Below are 15048 nucleotides of genomic sequence, written 5' to 3'. Positions count from 1 at the left end.
AATAAATAAAATCCTTTTGTAATTCATAAGCAGTCCTATAAAGGTTAACTTTACCATCAGTTGTGAGTTAAATGAATTATTGCTTTGATCCTTTCATGACTTAACTAGCACAACTTTAACTTTCTTAGTGTACTTATCCCTTATGGCATCCTTACTTGTGTATTACTGTAAATAAATATTCATAAAACTACATGAGAAAATATAGTTATATTTCCCATATAGTTATAGAAATTTTCATACTGCAACATCCCCAGAAATTGTTGAAAGTTTTTCCACTTGGTCATACTATAAATTAAAGATACAAAGAAGTTATATTCTTGGTTTCATCCTTTATCCAAGTGTAAGCAAACAAAGTTTCTGTGTGAAGTCACTTCATGCCTGGGTTACATGTACAGTCATCCCTCAACTTACGTCTGTTCGAGTTACGTCCTTTCGAAGATACGTCCGTAATCCCATAAGGGAATAAATAACATTTTCGGCTATACTTTCAAACAAGATGCAAAGGAGCGTGAGGTAAAGCATGCATAGTGGCAACAGCACTTTCAGCGGCAAACTCCCTCGGCAGTCGTCACGTGTCTTCAACAGTTCCTATGTTGATTTTGTGCTTGAGAAATGGGTTATTTGTGTATTTATTGTTAATCATTTCACGATATTTTGTGCAACATGGCCCATGCACAATCAAAAAACCCAGTGAAGAATCACAGAAAAAGAGGCGAGCAATTGATCTTGAAACGAAGTTGCAAGTTATAAAGCAACGTGAAGCTGGTAAGCCTGGCAATGTGATTGCACAGGGCTTCAAATGGTCTCATTTAATAGTGACGACCATTTTGAAGAATAAGGATAAAATCGTAGAGCCTGTGAAAAGATCTGCTTCCATTAAATCGACGATAGTGACGAAGCAGCGACAAGTACTATCGGATATGGAAAAGCTACTTGCATCATGGATAGAGAACCTGAACCAAAATCGCATACCCCTTAGCACTGTGACCATAACCGCTAAGGCAATAAGTCTCTTCAACATGTTGACATAGAAAGCAGACCCCGATTATGACTACGAATTCAACACTTCTTCTGGTTAGTTCATGAGATTTAAGCAGTGTTTTGCGCTGCATAATGTGAAAACGTATGGGAATCTCCATGTGCTGAGAAGACTGCCAAGGAGTTTGTGAAAAATTGGCAAATATTTAATATGGATGAGACGTTCTTGTTTCGGGAAAAAATGCCCAAGCAACCTTCATCCCGCAAAAAGTTAAAATCTATACCTAGTTTCAAAGCTCTTAATGCCCGTATTATGATTCTGTTACGGGTAATGTGGCAGGATACAAACTGAAACCATTTGTAATATGGTGCAGTGAGAATTTATGAATCTTCAAAAACATTAGGAAGTATACTCCCAATTCATTTTTGGAGTAGTAAGTTGTGGATGACTCAAAAATTGAGAATGCCTTAATCAACTATTATGTGAGTGAAATAAAAAGCTATTGTGTGAAAGAAAATGTAGAATTTAAAATTTTATTCTAGATAATGCTCCAAGTCATCCGTCTTATGGCAGTGATCTTCACCAAGTTCAAGGTCGTGTTTCTCCCTCCAAACACTACTTCATTGATCCAACCAATGGATCAGGGAGTTCTTGCAGTGTTTAAGGCTTATTATCTATGGAGAACTTTTTCATAAGCCATTTCTGCTACTGAAGGAAATGACCAGACTCTCATGCAATTCTGGTAAACATTAAATATTTATCATGCTATTAAAAATATTGCTGTGGCTTGGGACAAAGTGACGTCTCAATGTATGAGTGGCATATGGAAAAAGACATTAAAAAGGTTTGTGCATGATATTAGAAGTTTGTAATACTGGGCCTAGCAAACAATCTGAATCTCGAAGTGAATGATGATAACATAATTCAACTCATAGAAAGTTCCCCTGAAGAGTTGACCAACAAAGATTTGGTCGAACTGGAGGAACAACTGTTGCAGAAGAGGGAAAAGAGAAACAGGAAGAGGTATTTAAATAATTTATAGTGAAGGGTCTTGCTGAAGTGTTCTCCGCAGTTAGCGATGTTCTCAAAATTGATGAAGACATTGACCTGTTATGTCTCTGTATTTTCGTTTCCTTATTAGAGTACATATTTAAGTATGATCCAAATTGATCCAGTCTTCTCTATATCCTACCTAAATTTTATATCTTTCTCCTTAATATATAACCTGGGTTGACCCCTAGGTATATTTCCTCTTCAGAAACTGGCAAATTTATATTTTAACTGTGCCAGCCAGCTTCCTATAACAAGAATATAATTCAGGCTCAGGGAAATATTCCTAGGTTTTAGGCATATATGTTAATCTAAATTCACACGTGAGTATATAGATCTCGGTTCCTTGCAGTCGTGACCTAAGATCTAATCTCTATTATATAATTTTCTAAACTCTTTCCCGCTATTTGGTTCGAATTTTATAAGTGGTAGGTTGACACCTCGAATTCAGGTAAGACTCAGGTTCAAATAACAAAACATGTTTATTAATACTAAAAGACAGGTACATTAAATCTTGTATCAAGTTATCAAAACTTCTGAATTTCTAGCTAAGTTAATGTTTTATGCTTATCTATACAAACTGTTCAATACTAATCTGACTTTCTCACATAAACTGACATGCAAAATCATGCAATACAATGGATAATTTAAACAATGTTACACTCAAGTCAAGTTCCTTCGTTCACATTTTACTTTAAATAGATATTTCTCAAATCATTTCTCTTTTAGTTAAGTTTACTCAATTAACAAAGGGTTTTCACTATTTCAATCATATACACGTTAGAGATTTATCTTTGTCAGCTCTTTGTCTAATAGAATTGGCTGTATTAATTACTCTATCCTATCAAAGTTCTCTAAAATGTCCTTAGTCTTGCTTTATCAAGACACAAATTCTACCTTCAAACAATCTCAAGATATAAAACAAAAGAATCTTTACTTTATCAAGTCCCTCCGAAGGTCTATTAGCTGCCACATGTTACTCTGGTCATCCATCATCTTGTGACTGAGTTGTTCCGTTCTCTGCCGGACACAAATCAAGAAATAGCTGTTGCTACAAGCTTTCTCTGCTCGCTCGGGTGGGTCGTTCAGCGTTTGGCACCATTCTGCACGAGCTGTTGATTCTCGCATGGATATCCGCGGAATCTCTCTCAGCGCAGGTCATGAATACGGCTGGCTGTCGTCGACATAGCACCCTCAGCTTGTCCTATCTCCGATCACTCGTCGAGAGTCCTCAATCTCCAAAATCCCCAAGGAAAACAGGAAAAAAAGCCTTGAGCTTGGCGCATATTGCCTTAAATACTTTTTCTCAGTGCCCTCTTTTCTATATTGTATTGTTTTTCACATGATCCATAGCTTACATCGCCCATAGGTTGATCCCCTTGCTTTCCCTCCTTGCTATTAGGTGTTGTTTTCAAGGAAAAGTGCTTACGTCAGCCTTCCCCATAAGCTACAGCCCTCTGCATTATGACAGGTACTTGCGGCTTAGATGTGACCGTTGATCCTATTAGTCATTTCTTACCTAGCGACTTACGATCTTATGATAGTTTGATAATACATAAATTAAGTTATTCCATTACATGAAATGCTAATCTGACATTATTCTTGATTTTTAGCTTTCCGTTTTACAATAAATAAATTCCAATATATTACTCATACTGATACATACTTTCATATACAACAACTTAGGTGTTTTTCACCTTCTGCTGGTAAGCAGGTATTATGCAAATTTCTTTGTAATTTTGTAAAGCTTACATGTTAGATCCTGAATGAATAACTTGTCAAGAAGTTCTCCATTCAGTATCTAACAGACCCCAATGTTGAATGCTACTTAGTAATAGAAACGAAAGTACATGATGTGTTTGCTTGCTATGAACAAATTTATGATGAAAAGAAGAAGAGGAATAAGCAAAGCACGTTGGACATTTTCATCAAAAAACAAAGGTTAAACTAGAAGAGCTGCAGCCTAATCATTCACACAGGGAAGGTAATGAAGATGTGATTGTGGAGAAAGATATGGGTGATTATTCTCCTGTTTTATAGTGGCAGTAACACACAGTACAGTTTTATAATAAGGTTTAAAAATTAAAATGACAGTATACTTATTACTGTTAAGTCCCTAACCCCTATAACTCTGTTGATTTAATGTAGCGACTTACATCTGATTCGACTTACGTCCTGCCGGATGGAATGGAACCCAGACGTAAATCGAGGGATGACTGTATATAAAGGCTAATGACTTCACATTAATTGCCTTAGTATCCCATAATGCAATGCACATATGCATTAACGGAAGGGCCAGTTTCGAACTTTATTGAAGTCACATCAGTGGGAGCCAGACTCAGATGTGACACCAAGGTTGAAGTAATGCAGAAGTCATATATCCATATACAAGTAGTCAAAAAGGTGTCACACCTGATAACTAAAATACTCTGGATTAGAGATAGATGTTGAAAGTTTTTGGAAATATGTATATAAAAAATAGTCATATTTTCATATACAAGTAGTCAAAAGGTGTCACAACTTATTACTTCTTGTCTACTTATATATGGAAATATGACGTCTGCATTACTTCAACCCTGGTATCACTTCTGGATCCCACTGATGAGACCTCAATAATGGTCAAAACCAGTCTGGGTAGTCACATTTCCCATAATGCATAGCATTATACATGTCCGTTAGGATATGTGCATTGCATTATGGGATACTAAGACAATTGATGTGAAGTCATTAGTCTCTATATATGTGTAACCCAGTTGTGAAATGGCTTAAACTTGCATAAAGGATGAAACCAAGAATATAACTTCTTGGCATCTTTAATTTATAGTATAACCAACTGGAAAAACTTTCAACATTTGTTTCTAATCCAGAGTGTTTTAGTAATAAGTTGTGATACCTTTTGACTACTTGTATATAGAAATATGACTTCTGCATTATTTCAACCTTGGTGTCATTTCTGACACTGATGACAGCTTGGATTTCAGCAAAATAGATACTTTGTTTTTCTTTCATTTATTTTTCACTTTATTTTATTTTACTTTATTTTTGTTTTATTTTACTGGTACTAGTTCAAATAGCACATTTGCTGGTGGTGGTGTAGAATTATTTCTGTATCATGAAATTATTTAATTCTTAGTCTTACGAATGAAAAGAAAAAAATTTTTTTTCCTCTCTTACAATCACACGTAGAGGTTTTAATCTTTTTCCCCACCTAAGATAATGGTACCAAGCCCTCCAAGTTTGTGAACTTTAGGAATTGAAATTCCAGGGTGTGAAGAAGTGAGACAGGTGACTATGGTTTTGAAAGAGATAGTTGGTGCTGGTAAGATTTATTCTTTCACTCCATACAGCATAGGGAAATATTTATTTGTAGTTAAAGATGTGGAAATAAGGGACAAACTATTACGGAGTTGTACTTTCGAAGGCAGCACAGTTATTCCTGTAATGGTGGGAAGCCTCCAGTGAAATATATTATTATTATTATTATTACAACATGACACCTCCAGGGAGTCCAAAGACTCATCGAGGGAGGGCACCTGCTCTCTCCTCCACCACTCAATCTTCCAACTGACCACTACTACACCAATCCATCTACTGGCGACCACCACCAACACTAGTATTTCCACAAACATCCATGCCCATGGCGGGATTCGAACCCTCAGCCTTTTGGCTGGCTTTTCGCTAACCACTCAACTTCTATGTATGATTAAAACCTCTACATGTGATTGTAAGAGAGGGGGGAAAAAATTTTTTTTCATTCGTAAGACTAAGAATTAAATAATTTCATCATACAGAAATAATTCTACACCGCCACCAGCAAATGCGCTATTTGAACTAGCACCAGTAAAATAAAACGAAAATAAAGTGAAAAATAAATGAAAAAAAAAACCAAACTATATAGAGAACAGTAATGTAATTCTTATACAGACATTCTTGAAATGGGGTAAAATTAGTAACAAATGAAAGGATTTATCAGGTGAAGATCTAAACTGATTTTCTTGTGATGTTACCTTCACAATGGATATGAAGATGCCCATACCAAATTTTGTCAACATTGATACAACCTGAGTTATGGTAAACTATCCTGGACTACAGAGGCAGTGCTGTGTTGTGGTTCATACAATCACTTGGGTGGCAACTGCCCCAAATCTAAATGTTTCAACTGCATTGAGAGGGGACATATTGCTAATCAGTGTCTCAGATCCTGTCAGAAATGTGAAAGTTCTGAACACTGCGTTAACACCTGTCCTTTCAGAACTTTTGCTGAAACAGTGGGAGCACCAGTAGAGCCAATTAGATATCAGAGAGGCATGAAGAAGAGTTCCTGGATTTTCCAATTCAGTCCAATAAAGATGACACTTTTAGACAAACTACACTTCGTAAAATCACAAAAGTGTGTGACCAAATCAGCCCAGAAATTAGCCCCAAAATTCCAGAACTTCAGGAGCCACTTTTTGAGTCAAATATGGATGGAACAACATCAGTTGAAATTACCAATAATGAACCTAGTATAACAACCAGTGGTGTGTTTAGGTATAGGCCCAGGCCTGTACAGCCTATACCCAAATATGCCAGGAGGAAATTTCCGGGCTCTCGTTTTTGTAATTATATTTATATTACAAATTTATGATATAAATTGGTTATGCATGTAAATCTACATGTTCATTAAATATGTAGGGGGGGGCACTTTCTGTGGGCCTAGGGACGGGAAATACCTAAATACGCCACTGATAACAACTGAATAGATACAAAACAAATGTGAATGCATGAAACAAGGAGAAACTGGAGAAGAAACAGAAAAGCAAATAAAACAGCTGATAGAATTTAATATGCAAATAAGATCATCATAAAGGAAAGATAAATTAATAAAAAAAAATTGAGGATAAAAAAAATTAAAAGATGGGTTAAAAAAAGGAACTACATCTAAAAGAAAAAGAAGTAATAAAAATTGTAATGATGGATTAGGTTGCAGATTGTCAAATGAAGACGCTACAGGCTCAGAAGATTTTATGGACTATGAAAAACCATCTCATGCTTATAAAGGGAAAGCGAGAGATACAATTAAAGAAAAAATAATAAAATTCACTGATTCAAAGCTTTCTCAGTATGATTATCATCTATATGAAAAGAAAATAACTAGCTTCCAAATCAAGAATGATAGATATGAAATTGAAATAATGGAAAGCAACTGTAAAAAACTGGAAACAGTTTCTTTCCATTATTTTCAATTTCATATCTATCATATAATTGCTCTTTCATAGATTGAAGACCTCATCAGGTTCATCCAAAATCTAGAAGTTAAAGACTTCTTAAAGTTAAAGTTAAAGACTGTCACTTCATAATCGTATCTCCTTTCTGCATTGCCTCATTAAATGTATGAGGATTACACAGGCAAATTAAACAAGAAACTATATGGAAACTTATGCTACACATAATATCAGGTTTTTGTTTTTCCAAAAAACATACTTCTGCAGATATAAAGATATAAAAGCTTTAACAGATAAATATCTACTTCTTTCTTATTGGAGCTTTGGGAGATTTAACCGGGCTGGAATAGGAGTTCTTATTCTTGCCTCCCCCCCCCCCCCTTTGGATCATTCTGTAATATTCAAAGGGATGCAGAAGGGAGAATCTTGACAATAGACTGGAAATACTGTGGATGTGTAATAATGTTTATAAATGTTTATGCTCTGTCCGATGGAAGAGTTAAATGAAAATTCTTCCAGGAATTGGAGCCATATTTATATGGTGCCCACTACATCATAGCAGCTGAAGACTGGAATTGTATTGAAAACCCCACATTAGAGAAAATAGGAGGACACTCCAGGAGTGGAAAAAAAGTGGGATATGCACAGTTCAAAACATGTCTTGACAAATGGAGGATTCACAGTCCTAATATCCAGGCTTACATGTACATGAATCAAGGTATTGGTACCCATCTTGATCGAATTTATATCTCTTCTTCCCTTATAAATAGGATAATTCAGATAAAATATCTTGACATCGACATGTCAGATCATAATCCAGTTCTACTGAAATTCCGCTGCATGGAACAAATAGAGATCAGTTCTGGACTGGAAATACTGTGGATGTGTAATAATGTTTATAAATGTTTATGCTCTGTCCGATGGAAGAGTTAAATGAAAATTCTTCCAGGAATTGGAGCCATATTTATATGGTGCCCACTACATCATAGCAGCTGAAGACTGGAATTGTATTGAAAACCCCACATTAGAGAAAATAGGAGGACACTCCAGGAGTGGAAAAAAAGTGGGATATGCACAGTTCAAAACATGTCTTGACAAATAGAGGATTCACAGTCCTAATATCCAGGCTTACATGTACATGAATCAAGGTATTGGTACCCATCTTGATCGAATTTATATCTCTTCTTCCCTTATAAATAGGATAATTCAGATAAAATATCTTGACATCGACATGTCAGATCATAATCCAGTTCTACTGAAATTCCGCTGCATGGAACAAATAGAGATCAGTTCTGGACCATGAAGACACTTCCTCCAAATTTTCCATTGATCTTTTCAACCAATAATGTTACCTGGAGCTGGGATACGTGGTTAAAATTCAAACAAGTAGTAAAACAGATTACGATTGAATGGGGAAAGGAACAAGCTTTTCTCAAAAGAAAAAAAGTCAAAGAACCTGTATAAAGAGAGAATCTGGTTTGTAACAAACCAATATAATGGTATAGAATGTAGCAACACTATTAGAAACATTAACATAGAGATAGAAATGGAAAGGCAGAAACAAGTTGAAGAAAGAAATTTTAAAATAAGAATACAGCAGCACTTAGGAGATAGCCCTTCAGCTGCATTCTTCAATAGACAATTCACTAAATTCCACAAAGAAAGGACTATCACTCAAATCTGCGTTGATAGTGAAGACATGTCCACCACTCAAGACATCTTTGAGTGGCGGACATCCTTTCAAAAACACTAGAAAAATCTGTTTGAAGACAATTGTACTGTGGGAAATTATAACTTTTGGAACATTAATGGCTTTCCTGTTCATATCTAAGATGGGACTTGACAGACCCATTACAGCAGGGGTTCCCAACCTTTTTGTTTCTTAGAGCACGTTCAAAATACCGGTAGGGCGATGGGCGCCATCTATTTTTTCAAGCAAATTTTTTGAATTCTTTTGTTAAATGAATACATACAAAGTTTACATTATATAAAAATTTAAATATATATATGTAAGTTAGTATGATCTTTGGAATTGCATTTCATTGGCCAGTGCTTCATAATTAGGAGAATATGATGATATTCCAGTTCTTAAACTGGAATGAATAACTTCGAATGTGCATCTACTTTACATTGTATGCGTTTAATACTCGTCATATGTCATTAACACATGCATCATATAGCATGCCATGAATTGTTGCGTGATTATTTCAAACTATACGGCACACGGTTGAGCAGCGGCGGGCACACACAAATTGGTCGACGGGCGCCGTGGTGCCCGCAGGCATAGGGTTGGGAACCCCTGCATTACAGCATCTGAAGTTACCACAGCTTATAAAGAATACCAGACAAGAAAATCCACAGGACCTGATGGTCTAGAGATAGAACTTTATTTCAAGGCCTGGAATTTTATTCTTCCCATTCTAGTTATACTGTTTAATCTTTTCTCTCGTGAGGACATATGCCAAGTGAATTTGTAGCAAGCCATACCATACATTCCGAAACCTAATAGTAATCACAACTTAATTAACAGCTGGAGACCTATTTCTCTATCTAATACTGACTACAAGATATTTTTCTGCATTATCAATAACAGGCTCAAAGTGGGAATGAGATACGTAATTAAAAGTTCACAGGTGTATGGAGTTCCACCCGAGCAGTAGAATTTAATTTTCTGCTATATGATCTAATCTGCTTAGTTAATACAAAAAGCAGTAGATGGCAGTGGACCTTACTCAAGCATTTAATAATGTCCAGCATCCCTTTTTGTTCCACATCCTCCAGCAAATTGGTGTGAGTAAAAAGCTGCTATCCATTATCAAAGGAGCATATTCCAATTTAACTCAGCCTGTCTCCTAGTTAATAGTTTCCTGTCAGACCTGGTCTAAATTCAAAAAGGAGTCAAGGAAGGTCATCCTCTTAGTCCATTGCTTTTTACATTGGTTCTTGAACCTTTCTTACAGGAAGTCGACAATACATGTGCTGTGCAAGGAATAACAGTTCCTTCAACTATGAAGGAAAAAAAGGTATTAGTATATGCCAATGATGTAGTGGGCACTTTGAAGGATAATGATTCCATATATATCTTTTTTTGGTATTTTGAAAAAATTCAGCAAGATCAGTGGATTGACTATCAATGCAGACAAGACAAAATTAAAAGTGTTTGGAAAGTTGGATCTTGGAGGCATTCCTTTTGGACTAACCCCTAAGTGAGAACCCCTCATTATACTTGGAATTTCTTTCTCCACTTACCCAATATTACCAGTTCAAGAACTTATATACAAGAACATTGAAACCTTAGAAGACTGGAAATTAGGGCTGTATGATGATGTAAAAAAGCCGAGGGCTTTTCTCTCTCATACTCAGTGCCATAATGAGGGCATGGCGAAAAAGGCGCCTGCCATGGGCGCAAAATGTAAAAAATAAAAATAAATAAATATATATAAAAGTCCACTATTTTATATTGTATTTCATCATCGTCATCAAATTCCTGACATTTACCTCAAGGGGTGTACAGGATATGATAGTACTACATGAAAAACTTACATCATTACTAACTTCCTACCTACAATTTTCTGCCAAATCAATCTGTTACCTGTCAAAGCTACAACATTGTCAGATCTTATATTTATATATCTATCTGCTAAGGCACTTTTTACCGTATCAATCCACCTATATCTTGGTCTTCCTCTGGGTCTTTTTTTCCTGCCAACCTGGCAGAGAACACTTGTTTGGCTACTCTTTCCTCGCCCATTCTGTTTAAGTGAACCATTCCACCTGAGATTAGCTCTGCTAATGCATTCCTGGATGCTAACAATGTCAAGTTCTTTCCTAATATTCTCATTTTTAATATCATATTGCCATTGATGCCATCTGTTCACGCCTCTAATCTTTCTCAGGACTCTCATATCTGCGGTCTCTAGTCTTTGGTCAAGTGTTTTACTTCTGACCCAGCTCTCAGATCCATAAGTTAAAATTGGTTTGAACACTGTCTTGTATACAGCTAATTTAGTGTTTTGACTAATTTCTCTCTAATTCCATATAAATTTATTCATTTGACTTCCTACCATACCAGCTTTGTTAATTCTGTTGTCTATTTCCATATTTAATTTACCATCTTCACTAAAAATCATGCCTAAGTAGCTGAAATGTTTTACTTGTTCTATAGGTTCTCCATTCACAATGCAGCTGATATTTTCAATGATTCTGCCTATTTTCATTATCTTTGTCTTGTTATTGCTGACCTTCATACCATATCTATCACAACAGTTATTCAATTTAGTCAGGGAATCTTGCAGACTTGTAGCTGCTTTATGTGGATGATGTTATACTTCTAAATAAATCTGCTACAAGTCTGCAAGATTCCCTGACTAAATTGAATAACTGTTGTGATAGATATGGTATGAAGGTCAGCAATAACATTAATATCTCCAGTTTTGATATCATGTTTAATACCACTTTCCTTCATAATGTGATCCATATAGATAATGCACATCCTTTTCTCACACCAGTTTTAACATTAAACCATCTTTCCTTTACTTCCTTCAATTCTAACTGCTGACTTACAACTCAGATAAAGACTAAGTATTGCTTGATATAATGATCCACTTACACCATACAACTGTAACGTTTTGAATAGCTTCTCTCTTGGCACCTTGTCATATGCTTTTTCCAGATCTACAAAGCTTAAATACAGATCATTGTTATATTCCCATGACTTTTCAACTATTTGTCGTAAAGTGAATATCTGATCCTGACAGCCTCTCTTTGGCCTGAATTCAGCTTGTTCCTCACCAAGCTTCTCTTCCACAATTCTTCTCAACCGTTTCTCAAGTATACTGGAATAAATCTTACCAGGAACACTCAGTAGAGAAATACCTCTGTAATTCTCACAATCAGTTTTATTTCCCTTTTTATATATGGGCACTATGAGAGCTCTACTCCAATCATCTGGAATTCGTCCTTCTGTCCAGGTCCTCTGAACTATGCAGTGTAGCCACTGTAAAACTTTTATACTTGAGCATTTCTGGTCTAATATCATCTACTTCAAGTATGGATATGTATTCCTGGCTGTATGCCTGTTGAGTGGGTTTTTTACCACTGTGCAATCACTGCTTGTTTCATTTAGCAATTTTTCGAAGTAATTACTCCATACTTCAAGGATATCTTTTTCTCCCGTTTTCATGTCACCTTTATCATCTCTAACTCCTTTTACAGCACTCTTTCCTCCATTTCTCAGCTTCTTCAACAACCTCCAGAATATCTTGCCACCTTCTTGATATTTATTTTCTATGTTCTTACCAAAGTCTTCCCATGACTTTTGTTCAGCTAGTTTTACACAGTGTTTAGCTTTCTTACATTTGTCTCTGTATTCTCTAAGAGCACAAGCTGACTTATTTGCCAGGAACTTTTGATACACTTTCTTCTTTTCCTTCACTGCCTCTTTAACTTCCTGTGTCCACCAGGGAGTTCTGATTTTTCTATCCTTGCAGACAACCTTACCACATGCCTCTCTGGCAGAATCAATCAATGTTTCCTTCAGAGCTTGCCACTGAATCTCCAAGGTTTGATTCCTGTTCTCAAACTTTCATTTTTTTCTTGAATAATGTTTGTATATTTTAGTCTACAGTTCACATCCGAGAGCTGCTCAACTTTTATTCATTTTAAAACTTTCTTACATGTTCTTCTTTTCAATATGAAATTCAATTTTATCCTGCTCAAGACTAAATAGGGAGAAAACATCACTATTAACAATAATATAGTCAATGAGACTTTTCTTATTCCTTGCCTCTTCTCTCCATGTAAATTTGTGCACATCTTTATGTTGGAACATTGTGTTAGTAATAACCAATCCATGTCCTGAGCAGAAATCCAACAAGTATTTGCCATTATTATTAGCTTTGCTCTTTTCTCCAAATTTTCCCAAAATATTTTTGTATGTCTAACAATCATTTCTCATCTCATCTTCCTTATACCCTCTTTTACCTTGTGGTGTCGAGGGTCCATCAATCATCGGAACTCACTCCGTTTACAGGATAAAGTGGTCAGCCTTATGCCCCGGTGTATCCTTTGGCCTGTAGTGTTGAGTTCTCAAGGCCAGTTTGCCTGCTTTGGGGGATGAAAAACCCCAGAATAAACTGGGGAAAAAACCCTGCTGTCCATGCCCAAGACTAGCTAACTTGGCTATGGCTGAGGAAGATCCTTCAGCTCCTCACGTCACCGACAGGAATCGAACCTAGGACACTCCTTCCCCAGGCATATGGTTGTGAAGCGCATAGCCACTAGGCTAACCGCGCGGCCAACAATCATTTCCTACTCTGTTATTTAGATCTCGAACAAGGACCAATTTTTCATTGTGTCAGTTGCTTTTTCTAAAGCCTCAAAAAATTCCTCCACTTCTACCTTAGTAGAACATTCTGTGGGACCATAGGCACAAATAAGTCTCATTGTCCAGTTCCCTATTCTGATATTTGCCCACATCACTGTACTTGAAATTGCCTGCCATTCAAGAAGATTAGCTTATTTAGTGTTGAATACTATGGCTACTCCTTCTTTTCCTTGATTGTCATTGCCTGAATATAACATTTTGTATTTATTGCTCAGAAAGAGCTCACCAGTTTTGGTCTTTTTTTGTTTCAGTGACCCCTATTATGTCGATCTGGTACTTATCTAATTCCTCAGCTAGCTCCATTTCTTTGCCATTCAGGCTTCTTATGTTGATTGTACCAATCTTCAGTTCTGGTGATATTGAGTTGGGGTGTGTTTTAGGATTTGTTCCACTAGCTGACTTTTTGCTGTTCACCCTGGTTCCCTGGTGAAAACAACTGGGGCCTTGTTTAACCAGGCGACGCCCCAGCCGGCATGAAATTCTATCATGTTGTACCATCATTTAATATTGTGGTTTAAGCCAATAAGAATACAATTTGTTCGGCTAAATCCCAAATTGGCAGCCCATCCTCGTTTGTTTAGTATCCAGGTAGATACATAGCAGGGTGCGCCACGAGAATGTGAGGATCGGACATTAGGTCAGAAGCCCTGGTCTGTTCTCCATATTCCTTTAAGAGGCTATGTGGAGGTCTCCTCTCAGTTATATAGCTTTGACCCTTAAGCACCCCTATTTTTAGACACAAATTCTGCAAGACATTACAACTCATTTTGATTGGGTTAATAGTAAGTATTTAACATCTGCGTTTAGTACAATTTAACTCATTACATTTAAATTTTTCAAAATTTTTGGGTTAGGGGGTGCAAGTTAGAAACTTGCCACAGGTGCTTTATACCCTCGTTACTGTACTGCTTATACTCTCTATCTTTTCTTTCTCCTAATACTATCAGGCTCTTTTGTATCTTATACTAACTACTCTAGGCCTATAATGAGTATTACTTTTTCATCTCAATAAAGGTCGAAACCAGTCTGGGTAGTGGCATTTCCCATAATGCAAAGCATTGTACATGTCTGTACGGATATGTGCATTGCATTATGGGATACTAAGGCAATTGATGTGAAGTCATTAGCCTCTTTATACATGCCAATTATGAAGTGACTTCATGCACAAACTTTGTTTGCTTATACTTGGATAAAGGTTGGAACCAAGAATATAACTTCTTGTCATCTTTAATTTATATCTCCAGAAATTCAAGTAAAGTAAAAAATAAAATATTAGATTAAAAAAAGTCATAAGACACACTCACTACTAACATGTGATGAGAATAATAATTATTAATAATCAAAAGATTAGTATTATCGGTTGCTAAGAAAATCACTGCTAGAATCAAAGCATGAAATTCTTTCATCCCAAATCTTTTTTCACTTTGGTG

At 36.2% G+C, this 15048-nt stretch overlaps 1 protein-coding gene across 10 annotated transcripts in view; it reads left to right on the top strand.

Moving 5' to 3' along the window:
- Positions 1–15048, top strand: part of LOC150092673 (liprin-alpha-1-like) — a 778236-nt gene that overhangs the window by 515615 nt on the left and 247573 nt on the right. The window lies entirely within an intron of this gene.

The sequence above is a fragment of the Typopeltis vanoorti genome, chromosome 25, assembly GCF_054136105.1.
Source record: "Typopeltis vanoorti isolate ZY-2024b chromosome 25, IOZ_Tvanoo_1.0, whole genome shotgun sequence".
NCBI lineage: Eukaryota > Metazoa > Arthropoda > Arachnida > Uropygi > Thelyphonidae > Typopeltis > Typopeltis vanoorti.
This window is presented reverse-complemented; position numbering and strand designations above follow the sequence as displayed.